Source organism: Scyliorhinus torazame, chromosome 13 (assembly GCF_047496885.1).
Source record: "Scyliorhinus torazame isolate Kashiwa2021f chromosome 13, sScyTor2.1, whole genome shotgun sequence".
Classification (NCBI taxonomy): Eukaryota; Metazoa; Chordata; class Chondrichthyes; order Carcharhiniformes; family Scyliorhinidae; genus Scyliorhinus; species Scyliorhinus torazame.
Window position 1 is genome coordinate 137,783,818 of NC_092719.1, and position 13,174 is coordinate 137,796,991.

Below are 13,174 nucleotides of genomic sequence, written 5' to 3' on the forward strand. Positions count from 1 at the left end.
TTTGCAGAATATATTTCGCCTGCACTCTGTTCAACACCATTTTAAATGTCTCCCACCGATATCTGCATCGGTGTTTGCCAATATAGTTGCCCATCTTATTCTCCCAAATTCTGTCCTCCGCTCGTGAAAATCAGCTTTGCTCCAATCTATTTATAAAATTCCAGGGGAGCGACCATGCGGAAGCAATGACTGTAAGAAAAACTCAAGTTTATTTTACCTATTATCTTACACTCCTACTCCCTGAAGGGCCTCCCAAGGGCCGGGGTATTTATGTGCCATGGGGCCCTTGGCTTAAGGGTGAAGCTCCATCCCTTATTCTAGGGAGATTATACTCGGGTGAGGCCACAGGGACTCTGAGATTGTAAACCCTGTGGCTTCTGGTCAGGTGACAACACTATAAATCTTGCTCAGGATTTTCAGGCCACCCAGCCGTGTGTTTCTTGGTAGTGGGAGGTAGCCCATGGATTCTCTTCTCATGCTGTTGTCAATGGGAATCTCCAATGGGAAGTCACCCCGTGCCACCGGTCAACCTGCGCAGCTTGCGGGAATAGAGAATCCCACCACCAGCAAACGGCCGGAGAATTCCGTCCCTTGTTTCTCTCTGTCTTTCTCTATTATGGTACCTATTACCTCATTGTTCCCTACTTTTAATAATCTTGTCTGCTCTGGTCCATTGCCCATTACAAGATCTAAATCTTTTCTTGTTGAGCTTTTTACGTATTTCGACAGGAATGAGGCCTGTACACATTGAAGAACTCCATTGAATTATTCCCTGTCTCCTTTTCACTTATCTCCTTATCCCCTTTTACCCCCTTTTATCTATCTGTTTTATTCAATTACTATCAGGGTAATTGAAATCCCCATGATTGTTATTTTATATTTTTCACTAAATCTCCCAATATCTCTGCATATTTCTTCTTCCACACCTCCTCCACTATTAGATCATCTGTAGACTATACCTTTAATCATTATGGATCCTTTATTATATTTTAACTCTATTAATATGGGTTCTATTTTTGTCTTGCTGATAACTCTATACTATTTTTTAACTGTCACGGTAATGGTATCTGACTCAATATGTAGATAGGCCGACTAGGGGGGAGGCCATATTAGACTTGGTGCTCGGCAACGAACCAGGCCAGATGTCAGATGTCTCAGTGAAGAGCATTTCGGTGACAATGACCACAACTCCTTGACCTTTACCATAGTCATGGAGAGGGGTAGGAACAGACAGTATGGGAAGATATTTAATTGGGGGAGGGGAAATTATACTGCTATTAGACAGGAGCTGAGGAGCATAAAGTGGGAACAATTGTTCGTGGGGAAATGCACAACAGTAATGGGGTTGTTGAAGGAGCACTTACTGCGAGTGCTGGATAGTTTTGTCCCACTGAGACGAGGAAGGAATAGTAAGGTGAAGGAGCCTTGGATGACTAGAGAAGTGGAGCTTCTAGTCAAGAGGAAGAAGGAAGAAGTAAAGTTGAGGAAGCAAGGATCTGACTCGGCTCTAGAGGGTTACAAGGTAGCCAGGAAGGAACTCAAAAATGGACTGAGGAGAGCTAGAAGGGGGCATGAAATAGTCCTGGCGGGAAGGATTAGGGAAAACCCCAAGGTGTTCTACACTTTTGTGAGAAATAAGAGGATGATACGAGTGAGAGTAGGGCCGATCAGGAATAGTGGAGGGAACTTGTGCCTCGAGTCTGAGGAGATGGCAAATTAATATTTTGCTTCAGTATTCACTGGAGAGAGGGACTTTGTTGCTCATGAGAACAGTAAGGGGCAGGTCATGCCTCACAAGCTCATTGAATTCTTTGAGGATGTGACGAGACACATTGATGAAGGTCGGGCAGTGGATGTGGTGTATATGGATTTCAGTAAGGCATTTGATAAGGTTCCCCATGGTAGGCTCATTCAGATAATTAGGGGGCATGGAATACAGGGAAATTTGGCAGTCTGGATACAGAATTGGCTGGCGAAAAGAAGACAGCGAGTGGTAGTGGATGGAAAGTATTCAGCCTGGAGGTGAGTGACCAGTGGTGGGATCTGTTCTGAGACCTCTGCTCTTTGTGGTTTTTATAAATTACTTGGATGAGGAAGTGGAAGGGTGGGTTAGTAAGTTTGCCAATGACACGAAGGTTGGGGGAGTTGTAGATAGTGTTGAGGGTCGTTGCAGGTTACAATAGGACATTGACAGGATGCAGAGCTGGGTTGAGAAATGGCAGATGGAGTTCAACCTTGATAAATGTGAAGTGATTAATTTTGGAAGGTCGAATTTGAATGCTGAATACAGGGTTAAAGGCAGGGGGCGTCATTCTCCGACCCCCCGCCGGGTCGGAGAATGGCTGTTGGCCGCCGTGAATCCCGCCCCCGCCCCCGCCGAAGTCTCCGGTACCGGAGATTGGGCGAGGGCGGGAATCGGGCCACGCCGGTTGGCGGGACCCCCCGTTCAATTCTCCGGCCCGGGTGGGCCGAAGTCCCGCCCAGAAATTGCCTGTCCCGCCAGCGTAAATCAAACCTGGTATTTACCGGCGGGACCAGGCGGCGTGGGCGGGCTCCGGGGGGTGCCCCCACGGTGGCCTGGCCCAGGATGCTGCCTGGACTGGAGGGTATGTCTTATGAAGAAAGGTTGAGGGAGCTAGGGCTTTTCTTACTGGAGCGAAGAAGGCAGAGAGCTGACTTGATAGAGGTGTACAAGGTGATGAGAGGCATGGATAGAGTGGATAGCCAGAGACTTTTCTCCAGGGTGGAAATGGCTGTCATGAGGGGATTTAAAGGTGATTTTAAGGTGATTGGAGGATGGTATAGGGGAGATGTCAGAGGTAGATTCTTTACACAGAGAGTGGTGGGTGTGTGGAATGCACTGCCAGCAGAGCTGGTGGAGTCAGAGTCATTAGGGACATTCAAGCGACTCTTAGACAGGCACATGGACAGCAGTAAATTATAGGGGTGTAGGTTAGGTTGATCTTAGATTAGGATAAATGGTCGGCACAACATCGTGGGCTGAAGGGCCTGTACTGTGCTGTACTGTTCTATGTTCTATTAAATTATCTCAAATAATTACAGCTTTTCCATCTCCCCATTTTCCCCTCTCTATCTTTCCTTACTATGTTCTTCCTTGCAATGTTTAATTCCAAATTTTGATTTTCTGTAATGATGTCAAAGTTTTCTGTAATGATGTCTGGCTCCTCCCAAAGCGTCATTGCCTCCAGCTCCCCTGTTTTATCCCAGATTTTACTAATTTTTAATAAGATTTCCTCTCATTCTAACTAATTCTTAACACCCTCTCATTCTAACTTATTTTTAATAGGAGTTCCTCTCATTTTGTGTTTAACCGTGTTTTTAGACTCTCATTCTTTCATGTTAATTGTTCCCTTGCCATCAATACGCTCCCTTACTTATGCTTTCCTGCTCTGTTCTGTTTGCATTTCAGCTGCTTAAGTTTCTAGTAGATTCCACCTCTGCTCTCATTAGTTTAAAGCCTTTGTTACTATGTGCCCTTTACAACAGGACACAGGACCCATCCTGGTTCATGTGGAGCCCAGCGGTACAGCTCTGTTCTTTCCAAGAACTGGTTCAAGCATCCAAGGAAAAGAATCCCCTCTTTCCAAACCAGCCCTGGAGCCATGTTTTCACTCTTGATCTGAATTTCCCTTTGTCAATTTGCTTGGGCAAAATCCAGAGACTATGCAATTGAAGCCCTTCTTTTTAATTTAGGATCTAACTCATGATATTCTTTCAACAGGAGCACCTCATATAATCATAGAATCTGTACAGTACAGAAGGTGCCATTCAGCCCATCAAGTCTGCACCGACCCTCTGAAGGAGCATCCTAGCTAAGGCCACTCCCTTGCACATCCCTGGACACTAAGGCGCAATTTTATCAGGCTAATCCACCTAACCTGTTATGTTCTGTGTTGTGGCTGTGGGGAGGTTGAATCTGAGGATCTAGTCAGAAACATATAGGATCAGTCAAATATAATATGTGAGTGGGCGAATGGTAACAGGTTAAATTTAATGAGACAAGAGTCAAGTGTTGCACAGAGGGAGAAAAAGAATTAGTGACTTAATTGCAAGCCGAATGCTGGACAAATTGCTGAGCGTCAAGTCAGAAGGAAATTATATGTAGCATTCGACTCAGCATTTTGAGGTCCTGAACAGATTTAAAATAAAACGATGGCAAAAGACGAAATGAATATGCTTCAATATAGTCAAATTTTGATTTATATCAAGAAACTTCTGCAAAATTCTGCTGTCAGTCAAGGATCCTTCTAAGTTATCTTTGTTTTACGGTGCCTATTTTCAGTACGTAATTTATTTTTTCCCGTGCCAATGTGTTCCCACGTCATGCAATATCCTAAAGAGGCCAGCTTGTTAATGGCCTGCATGGTAACTTCACATCTGATCCACAGGTGCACACACATGCAACTTAAAAGGAACATTACTGCCCATGTCCTAACTCGCACCAAGTCCCTTTCGCTCATCATCCTCTTTGTTTGCCGACCTAGATCTGCTCATGGTCTAGCAATCCCTCAATTTTAAAATTAACAATTTTGTTTTCAAATCCCTCATTGACTCACTGCTCTCTATTTCTGTAACTTCCTACAGCCCTCTGAGATCTCTGCAGTCCTCCAATTCTGGCCTCTGGCACAATTTTAATTGTGCTACACTATTGATGGTCATGCTTTCAGCTGCCCAGGAGCTGAACTCTGGAATTCCTCCCCTAGACCTTTCTACCATTTTACCTCTGTCTCCTTTAAGGTGTTTCTTAAAACCTACCTGTTTGTCCAAAATGTTGATGTGGAGATGCTGGCTTTGGGATGGGGTGGGCACAGTAAGAAGTCTTGCAACACCAAGTTCAAGTCCAACAGGTTTATTTGGAATCGCTAACTTTCGGAGCATTGCTTCTTCATCAGGCACTCACCTATGAAAGAGCTACGCTCTGATAGCCAGGGATTCCAAATAAATATGTTGGACTTTAACCTGGTGAAAGACTCCAAAATGTTGGTTATCTATCCTAATTCTCCTTATGACCATAAATGTTCCATAACTCCCCGTGAAGGGTCTTGGAAAGGTATACAGCATTAAAGATACTATTTAAATGCAGGGTGTTTTTCTATGCAAAGGAAGGTTACAATATACCTCGTGATGAAATGTAATACTTGCAATTTGCCAACTCTCTATGATCTTTGGCGGTCTTAAATGTCTTTTGAGACTAACACACGCATAGGAGAAAGCTATCCAATTATAGCAGTTACTAATTATGGATGCTGGTTTTAAATGTGTGAATTCTATGGGTAAATTTAATTATATTTTACTACTTCAGATTTAGGAATGCGATAATGCTAGTCTATAATTTAATAGTCTTTCAGAAACTGAGCACGTTCTCCAGCAAACAATGCACACTTGTTATTAATTTACTCATAATTTTCAAAGCTTAAACAATACATATATTACCATGGCAAGATATATGTATATCAATTATTTGCTCTCCTGATTTTGCGATTAGTTGTTTGGGGAAATAGTACTGTATTCAGCTATTCACAAAAATTCTTAATGCACATAAGTAAGTGGTTTTGATTGTAGATCACCGAAGGATGTTTGCTAAATTAAAGCAGAATGGCTACAGAGCTAAATTGCAAGCAAATAGCCTAATTCTCCAGCTGTCACTTTAATACAAAACATTATACACAAATAATGTTATTAAACAGGACAGGAACTTGGACCAATTTGTGACATGTGCATGAAAAGCTAGCAGGCTGTATTTACCAGTTAATATTGTTTTGTGCAGCTTAGAAAATCAGCTCGGTCTTTGTGGCATGTTTTTGACAGATGCTTGTCAACCGAACATTACAGAAGCTGCAGTGAAGATCATGAACAGCTGAATGCATGAGAAAAAATGTAGGGAATTCAGTTAGGTGAAAGAAAACGCACACACATGGTTTGTGCCCGATGATGATGTTTAACTGCTTTTTGCAGACAGCACCGAACAACATGGCTCATGTTAATATTTTCACGATAATGTTTAGTTCTGGGAAGATTGTTGTTGTGAAGGTAAGGTAACTAAAACGCTGGGCTTGAGAAATTGCTAGAAGACCTAAAAGAAAATAGCAGTTCAAAAGGTTACCTGTGTTTGTTTAATAGAGTCAGTAAGAAGAGATGGAGCCATAAAATAGCAGGTGGGTATACTTAGCTAGGGGGCTAGAAATATGGGGCGGGATACTCCGATTGCTGATATCGAAATCGCTTTCGGCAATTGGCCGGAGAATCCATTTTTACTCCCAAATCGGGGGGAGGCGCTGTTTTTCAGACGCTCTGTCCCCTCAAAAACGCCGTAATCGCTTAGTACGCCGCAGTCTGTTGGGACGGCCTCAGGATGTCAGCTGAGGCCCTTCCCCAATGGGCCGATTTCCCGATGGCGTTGGTCGCGTGTCCTCTCAGTTTTCAGGGATTTCGAGTGGCGGCTGCAGCTGTATCCAGCGCCACCACAGTCGGGGGGAGAGGAGCCGTTCCGCTGGCCGGGGGGGCTTCAGCGGGGGCTGGAGGGACTGGTAAGGGTGGTCCGGTGATGGCGAGGGGAGTTGCAGGGGGGCACTATCTGGTAGGCCAGATCCACGCGTGACTGGCACCATGTTGTATGGCACAGCCGCCACAGGTCACCAACGTGCGCATGCGTAGCCACGGACCCGGCCATTCTCCATCCGAACCTGCAGGTAAAGCCGGGGACTTTACGTGACGCTGTTGCTAGCCCCCCACCAGGCGTAGCATCGGTGCGGGGCCAGCGCCGACTTTTTGGTCAGAAGACCAGCCGCTTCCTCCGGACATAGCTGCAAAATCGGGGAATCCAGCCCATAGTCTCTACACTGTTTGCAAAGAAGCTCAGTCTAGGGAGATGTTTTGTTTAGGCAGTTACAGTTTAATTAATTTGAAAGCATTCTATGAACTTTGAAAGGTTATGTTATCATTGAGTTGAGTGGACCTTAAGAAGATTGTGCATTTTCTTGGAAAGGTGATTGCTTGCAGCTTGGACCTTGTATGGTTTGCGATTCATAGAGATGCCATGGGTGGCTTCAGGCTGTTAGAGCTCCGAGGTTCTAGGGAGCTGATAAGTTTGCGCAAGATCATTGGTTCCTGTTATAACCTGCCTACTGACGATTGGCTGAGGACTAATGACTATCCCACAATCCTATGGGAGTATGAACTTCCCCAATGAAGGGGGCGGAGAAACTCCGACTATAAATAAGCTGGCCAGTCCAGAAACCAGGAGAAAGGAGAAGGTAGCAAGGGAAGTTACTGCTACTGTTATGTATATATTGTTATAGTAAATAAACGTTATTATTTTGTATCCTTAAAACTCGTGCTGGATTCTTCGGGGCCCTTACAAAACTGGCGACGAAGGTAAAAGTGAATAGCTGTCTACACTGCTGAAGCCACCTCCCTGGATTTTTGTTGGATACAGGTTGGAAGTTGTTTTCTATTATACTATGCCTCTGTACGGACGTTTGGATGTTTTTGATGCTGCGCTGGAAAGCTGGAACCAGTACACACAACGGATGCGTTACTATTTCCGGGCAAACAATATCACTGAAAATGAACGCCAGGTGGTCATATTGCTCACCGCCTGCGGGCCGCATACGTTTGGGGTGATTAGGAGCCTTACGTACCCAGCTGCGCCGGACACCAAAACGTTTGACGAACTTGTGAATATAGTGGGGCAACACTTTAACCCAACCCCGTCCACGATAGTCCAGCGTTACCGCTGAGAGGACCCCTGGAGAATCCCTTGCCGATTTTTTATCCAGGCTACGCGGGATTGCGGAATACTGTGACTATGGTGAGACCTTGTCAGAAATGTTACGCGACCATTTGGTTTGCGGTATTAACAATGCGGCCACCCAGAGAAAGTTGTTAGCGGAGCCAACATTGACTTTTCAACAGGCAATACAAATAGTCTTGTCCCGAGAGAGCGCAGAGCGAGGAGTACAGGAGCTACAGGGAATGGAAGTGCATGCCTTGGGGCGCAACCCTTTCCGCCCAAAAACGTCCCCCCGCACTCCTGCGGTACCTTGGGCGAGGCAACGACCAGACCGACGCCAGTGGCCATCGGACATTCCTCCCCGAAGGGAGCCTTCTCCAGAGCCAATGGATGAGGAGCCATGTCCGTGTCAGACCTGTAGGCGCGACCCCGTCGCGGACGGCGGTTCTGGTGACGCCAGAGGCGCCGTCGTTCCGACCGAAACTGGGACCAGCCCAGGGGCCGTAACTGAGACCAGCCCAGAGGCCGTACCTTCCATGTGGATGGACCTGCGGCGACCACTCCTGAGGACGTGGAGATGGAGGATGACTGCCTGCAGCTGCATTGTGTGGCAGCTCCCCGTGTGGCCCCCATTAAGGTGACAGTACGGGTCAATGGCCACCCGCTGGAGATGGAGTTGGATACTGGCGCAGCGGTCTCCGTGATCGCCCAGAGGACATTCGACCGCATCAAGCAGGGTATACAGACCCTTACATTAACTGACTCACAGGCCAGGTTGGCCACCTACACGGGAAACCACTGGACATTGCAGGAACTACAATGACCCCTGTTGTCTATGGACGCCAGGAGGGGCGTTTCCCACTTATCGTAGTGCATGGCCATGGGCCCAGCCTGTTGGGTTGGGACTGGTTGCGCCATTTGCGGTTGCAATGGCAGCACATCCTCCAAACAGTTTCTGGAGGGTTGACTGAGGTGCTAGGACGATACCCAGAAGTATTCCAGCCTGGTTTGGGGAAAATAAAAGGGGCCGTAGCCCGTATCCAAGTTGAACCAGGAGCCACGCCGCACTATTTCCGGGCGCGCCCAGTGCCTTACGCTTTGCTCGAGAAGGTAGAAGGGGAGCTCACTCGTTTGGAGAGTTTGGGTATTATCAGGCCCGTCCGTTTTGCTGACTGGGCAGCACCAATTGTACCAGTAATGAAGCCAGATGCCACAGTTTGCTTGTGTGGCGACTATAAACTTACAGTGAATACAGTTTCCCGACTCGACCGATACCCAATGCCTCGCATAGAGGATCTCTACACGAAACTTGCAGGCGGACTCTCATTCACAAAATTAGATATGAGTCACGCCTACCTGCAGTTGGAGCTGGACCCTGCCTCCCGACCATATGTAACAATTAACACACACCGGGGCCTGTATGAATATACACGGTTGCCCTTTGGAGTATCCTCTGCCTGCGCAATTTTTCAACGTGTTATGGAGGGCATTTTGAGAGGTTTACCACGTGTGGCTGTCTGCCTAGATGACGTGTTGATTACAGGGACGTCGGAGCAAGAGCATTTGGAAAATCTGGAGGCTGTCCTTAAACGCCTTTCGGAGGCTGGAGTCCGTTTACGTCACACAAAGTGCATATTTCAGGCAAAAGAAGTAGTCTACCTAGGTTATCGGGTGGACCGCGAGGGTCTGCACCCTGTCGCAGAGATGGTGCGTGCAATTCAACATGCCCCCACCCCGACTGACACTTTGCATCTTCGTTCTTTTCTCGGTCTCGTAAACTATTACGGGAAGTTCCTCCCCAATCTGGCAAATATGCTGGCCCCCTTACACCTGCTGCTAAAGAAAAATCACACCTGGGTTTGGGGTCAGCCGCAAGAAACCGCTTTCCGGCGGGTAAAGCAACAATTGTCGTCGTCTGGGTTACTAACCCACTATGATCCGGGAAAGCCTTTGCTCGTCACATGTGATGCATCCCCGTATGGTATTGGGGCTGTCTTGTCCCACAAGATGGAGAACGGGGCCGAGCGACCGATAGCTTTCGCCTCCCGCACATTGACTGCAGCGGAGAAAAAGTACGCGCAGATCGAGAAGGAGGGCCTGCCAGTGGTTTTCGCGGTGAAACACTTCCACCAGCATGTGTACGGCCGCCATTTCACTATCGTGACTGATCATAAGCCCCTGCTGGGACTCTCCAGAGAGGATAAGCCAATACCGCCCATTGCTTCTGCACGGATCCAGCGCTGAGCTTTGTTGCTTGCTGCATATGAATATTCTCTGGAGCACAAACCAGGTACGCAGATAGCAAATGCCGACGCACTGAGCCGATTGCCTTTGTCAACCGGCCCCATGTCGACCCCCACGACCGGTGAGGTGGTCGCAACCCTAAATTTTATGGACACCTTGCCTGTCACGGCATCACAGATCCGTGCGTGGACCCAGACGGAGCCAGTCCTGTCAAAGGTTCGGCACATAGTCCTGTATGGTGGGCAGCATAGACAGCTCCCAGGCGAGTTGCGGGCATTTTCCTCCAAGCTGTCAGAGTTCAGCGTGGAAGACGGCATCCTCTTGTGGGGGACGCGTGTGATTGTCCCGGAAAAAGGCCAGGAGCTGATATTATCAGACTTGCACAATGGGCATCCGGGCGTGACCAAGATGAAAATGTTGGCCCGGAGTTATGTCTGGTGGCCAGGCCTCGACACCGACATTGAGAAGGTGGCCCAAAACTGCTCCATTTGCCAGGAGCATCAGAAGCTTACGCCGGCCGCGCCCCTACATCACTGGGAATGGCCAGGGCGGCCTTGGGCACGCTTACATGCAGATTTCGCAGGCCCTTTTCAGGGATCCATGTTCCTTCTACTAATTGACGCCCAGTCCAAATGGCTGGAGGTGCATAAGATGCAGGGGACAATGTCCTGCGCAACAATTGAAAAAATGCGTTTATCATTTAGCACGCATGGCCTCCCCGAGGTGCTGGTCATGGATAATGGCACTCCATTCATGAGTGAGGAGTTTGCGAGGTTTACAAAGACGAACGGCATCCGCCATATCCGCACTGCCCCTTACCACCCGGCTTCAAATGGGTTGGCAGAGCGTGCAGTGCAAACATTCAAAAGAGGCCTAAAGAAGCAGTCTTCCGGATCAATGGACACGAGACTGGCTCGGTTTTTGTTTACGTACAGGACCACCCCCCATACAGTGACTGGGGTAGCTCCCGCAGAACTCCTAATGGGCCGGAGACTTCGCACCCGCCTTAGTATGGTCTTCCCGGACATTGGCGCAAAAGTACGCCGCACACATGAACGGCAGGGACCGGGATTGTCTCGGCATCGTCCAATTCGGCAGTTTGCGCCCGGTGACCCAGTATTCGTGTGGAATTTTGCTGGTGGTGCCCAATGGGTTCCTGGTGTAATCTTTCGCCAAACGGGCCCTATATCGTACCAAGTGCAAGCCCAGGGTCGTCTCCAGTGAAAACATGTAGACCACGTCCGGTCCAGAAGATCATCCCCGCAAAAGATTCCCCGCCCCCGGAGCTCAGTTCAGCAGCGGCAAAGACCAGAAACAGGGGAAGGTAGTCCTCCAAATCTTCCACTGGTGCCTCACTCGAAGCCTGCGCAGGTCGTGACGGGACCGAATGGGGATAGAGGCGCTGACATGATGGAGGCAGCAGACTCTGACTCCGAGATGGAGACACAGGATGAATCAGAGGGGGAATCCTCGGGTCCACAGGCCATGGATGTACAACCGCGCCGTTCATCACGGAAGCGCCGGTCTCCGTCTCGTTATACGCCGCCTGATCCAGCGCCGCGTGCAAATGGCGTCCGGCCTGCGGCCAAACGAGTTTGACGCCTTCCTTCGCCAGGGCCTACGGTGGATTCCTTGGACTTTGGGGGGGAGGGATGTTATAATCTGCCTACTGACGATTGGCTGAGGACTAATGACTATCCCACAATCCTATGGGAGTATGAACTTCCCCAATGAGGGGGGCGGAGAAACTCCTACTATAAATAAGCTGGCCAGTCCAGGAACCAGGAGGTAGGAGAAGGTAGCAAGGGAAGTTACTGCTACTGTTATGTATATATTGTTATAGTAAATAAACGTTATTATTTTGTATCCTTAAAACTCGTGCTGGATTCTTCGGGGCCCTTACAAAAGTTCCATACTAGACAGTGAGGGCACGGACCAATTTTTAGCTCAATGCAGCCAGTAGTCTGGAGTTCAGAGAAACCCAAGGTTAATGCCAGCTTAGTGAAGACAGAGGTATGTTGAAAGAGTTGGAAGTATGCCGGTAATTGAGGCAGGAATGCAGCTTTGTAAATCTTATGAAATGCTGTCTCATCAGAAGAAATTGAACCTTCAGGAGGTAAGCAGTCATTGTGGCAGTCTGCCTTGAAGTGGCTTTTAAGGGAATTCAGAAGTTAGGACTTCAAAAGTGAAGTGTTGAAACCCATTGTGGTCTCTGACATCTCAGGTGGGTTGCTGGGAAATCCACGGGATTTGTCTTGGTCGCACTTGCCAATTAATGTGCACAGAGGTGTATTTAAACACAGTTTGTCTGTTACTTCACATTTACCTGATGATAATTCTGAATGTTCCAGTGTAAGATAGATATCGTGGACTGTTTTACTTTGCTGACTTTATGTCGCAAAATTTATATTGTTTGTTTGTAAGCCATGGAATTTTGTGACTTTATTCTCTTAGTAAGTGCCTAATGTCAAACTTTGTCTGCTTTAAACAAAAGTTACTGGCCATTAACCGGATCATAGCAAATAGCACATCTCCAAGGCACTGTTAGGATTTACGTTCACAAGATTTGATGTGCAGGGTATTGTATGCGCTATAAACCTTTGGGTTCCTTCAATTTAAGGAAGTATGAGTTATTTTTCCAAAGATATGTAAATGACAGAGCCTCCACTTTTAGGTTTGCTTTGTTTTCTTTCCCAAAAATGAAAATATTGAAGATTGCATGCTGAATTTTAGATCAGTGAGATATTTTAATTGTAATTGACAATCATATTTTTCCTTTGCGCAAAAATTGTTTGATCAGTGTTTACTTTGATTAATGTTTACTCCTCCATTGTAATGACTATGTTTCATAGCTGTCATCTATCAGCACTGAGAAGTTTAATTTACTTTGTTCACAAACATGCTGAAACAACATTACATGTGGGGCAGATCATTTCACTTGTAAGTTTCCTATCGATTAAATTCTATTCCCTCTGATGTAGCTTATGGATATTATAATAGAAGTGGCTGGATGAAAGGGGGAATTATCCAAATTAACAGAATTAACATCTTAGTGTAAACACCAACATTGCATCTGTGCTTTGTGACTATGCTGCTGTTCTTTTTGAACATTTATGAATATTTGAAAAATAATGATATTGGCATGTCATTGTCCTTTCTGGAATGTTATGATGAAAG

At 47.0% G+C, this 13,174-nt stretch overlaps 1 protein-coding gene across 13 annotated transcripts in view; it reads left to right on the plus strand.

Moving 5' to 3' along the window:
• chl1b (cell adhesion molecule L1-like b) overlaps positions 1 to 13,174 on the plus strand; it is a 1,336,546-nt gene that overhangs the window by 1,096,119 nt on the left and 227,253 nt on the right. The gene's annotated exons all lie outside the window — the stretch shown is intronic.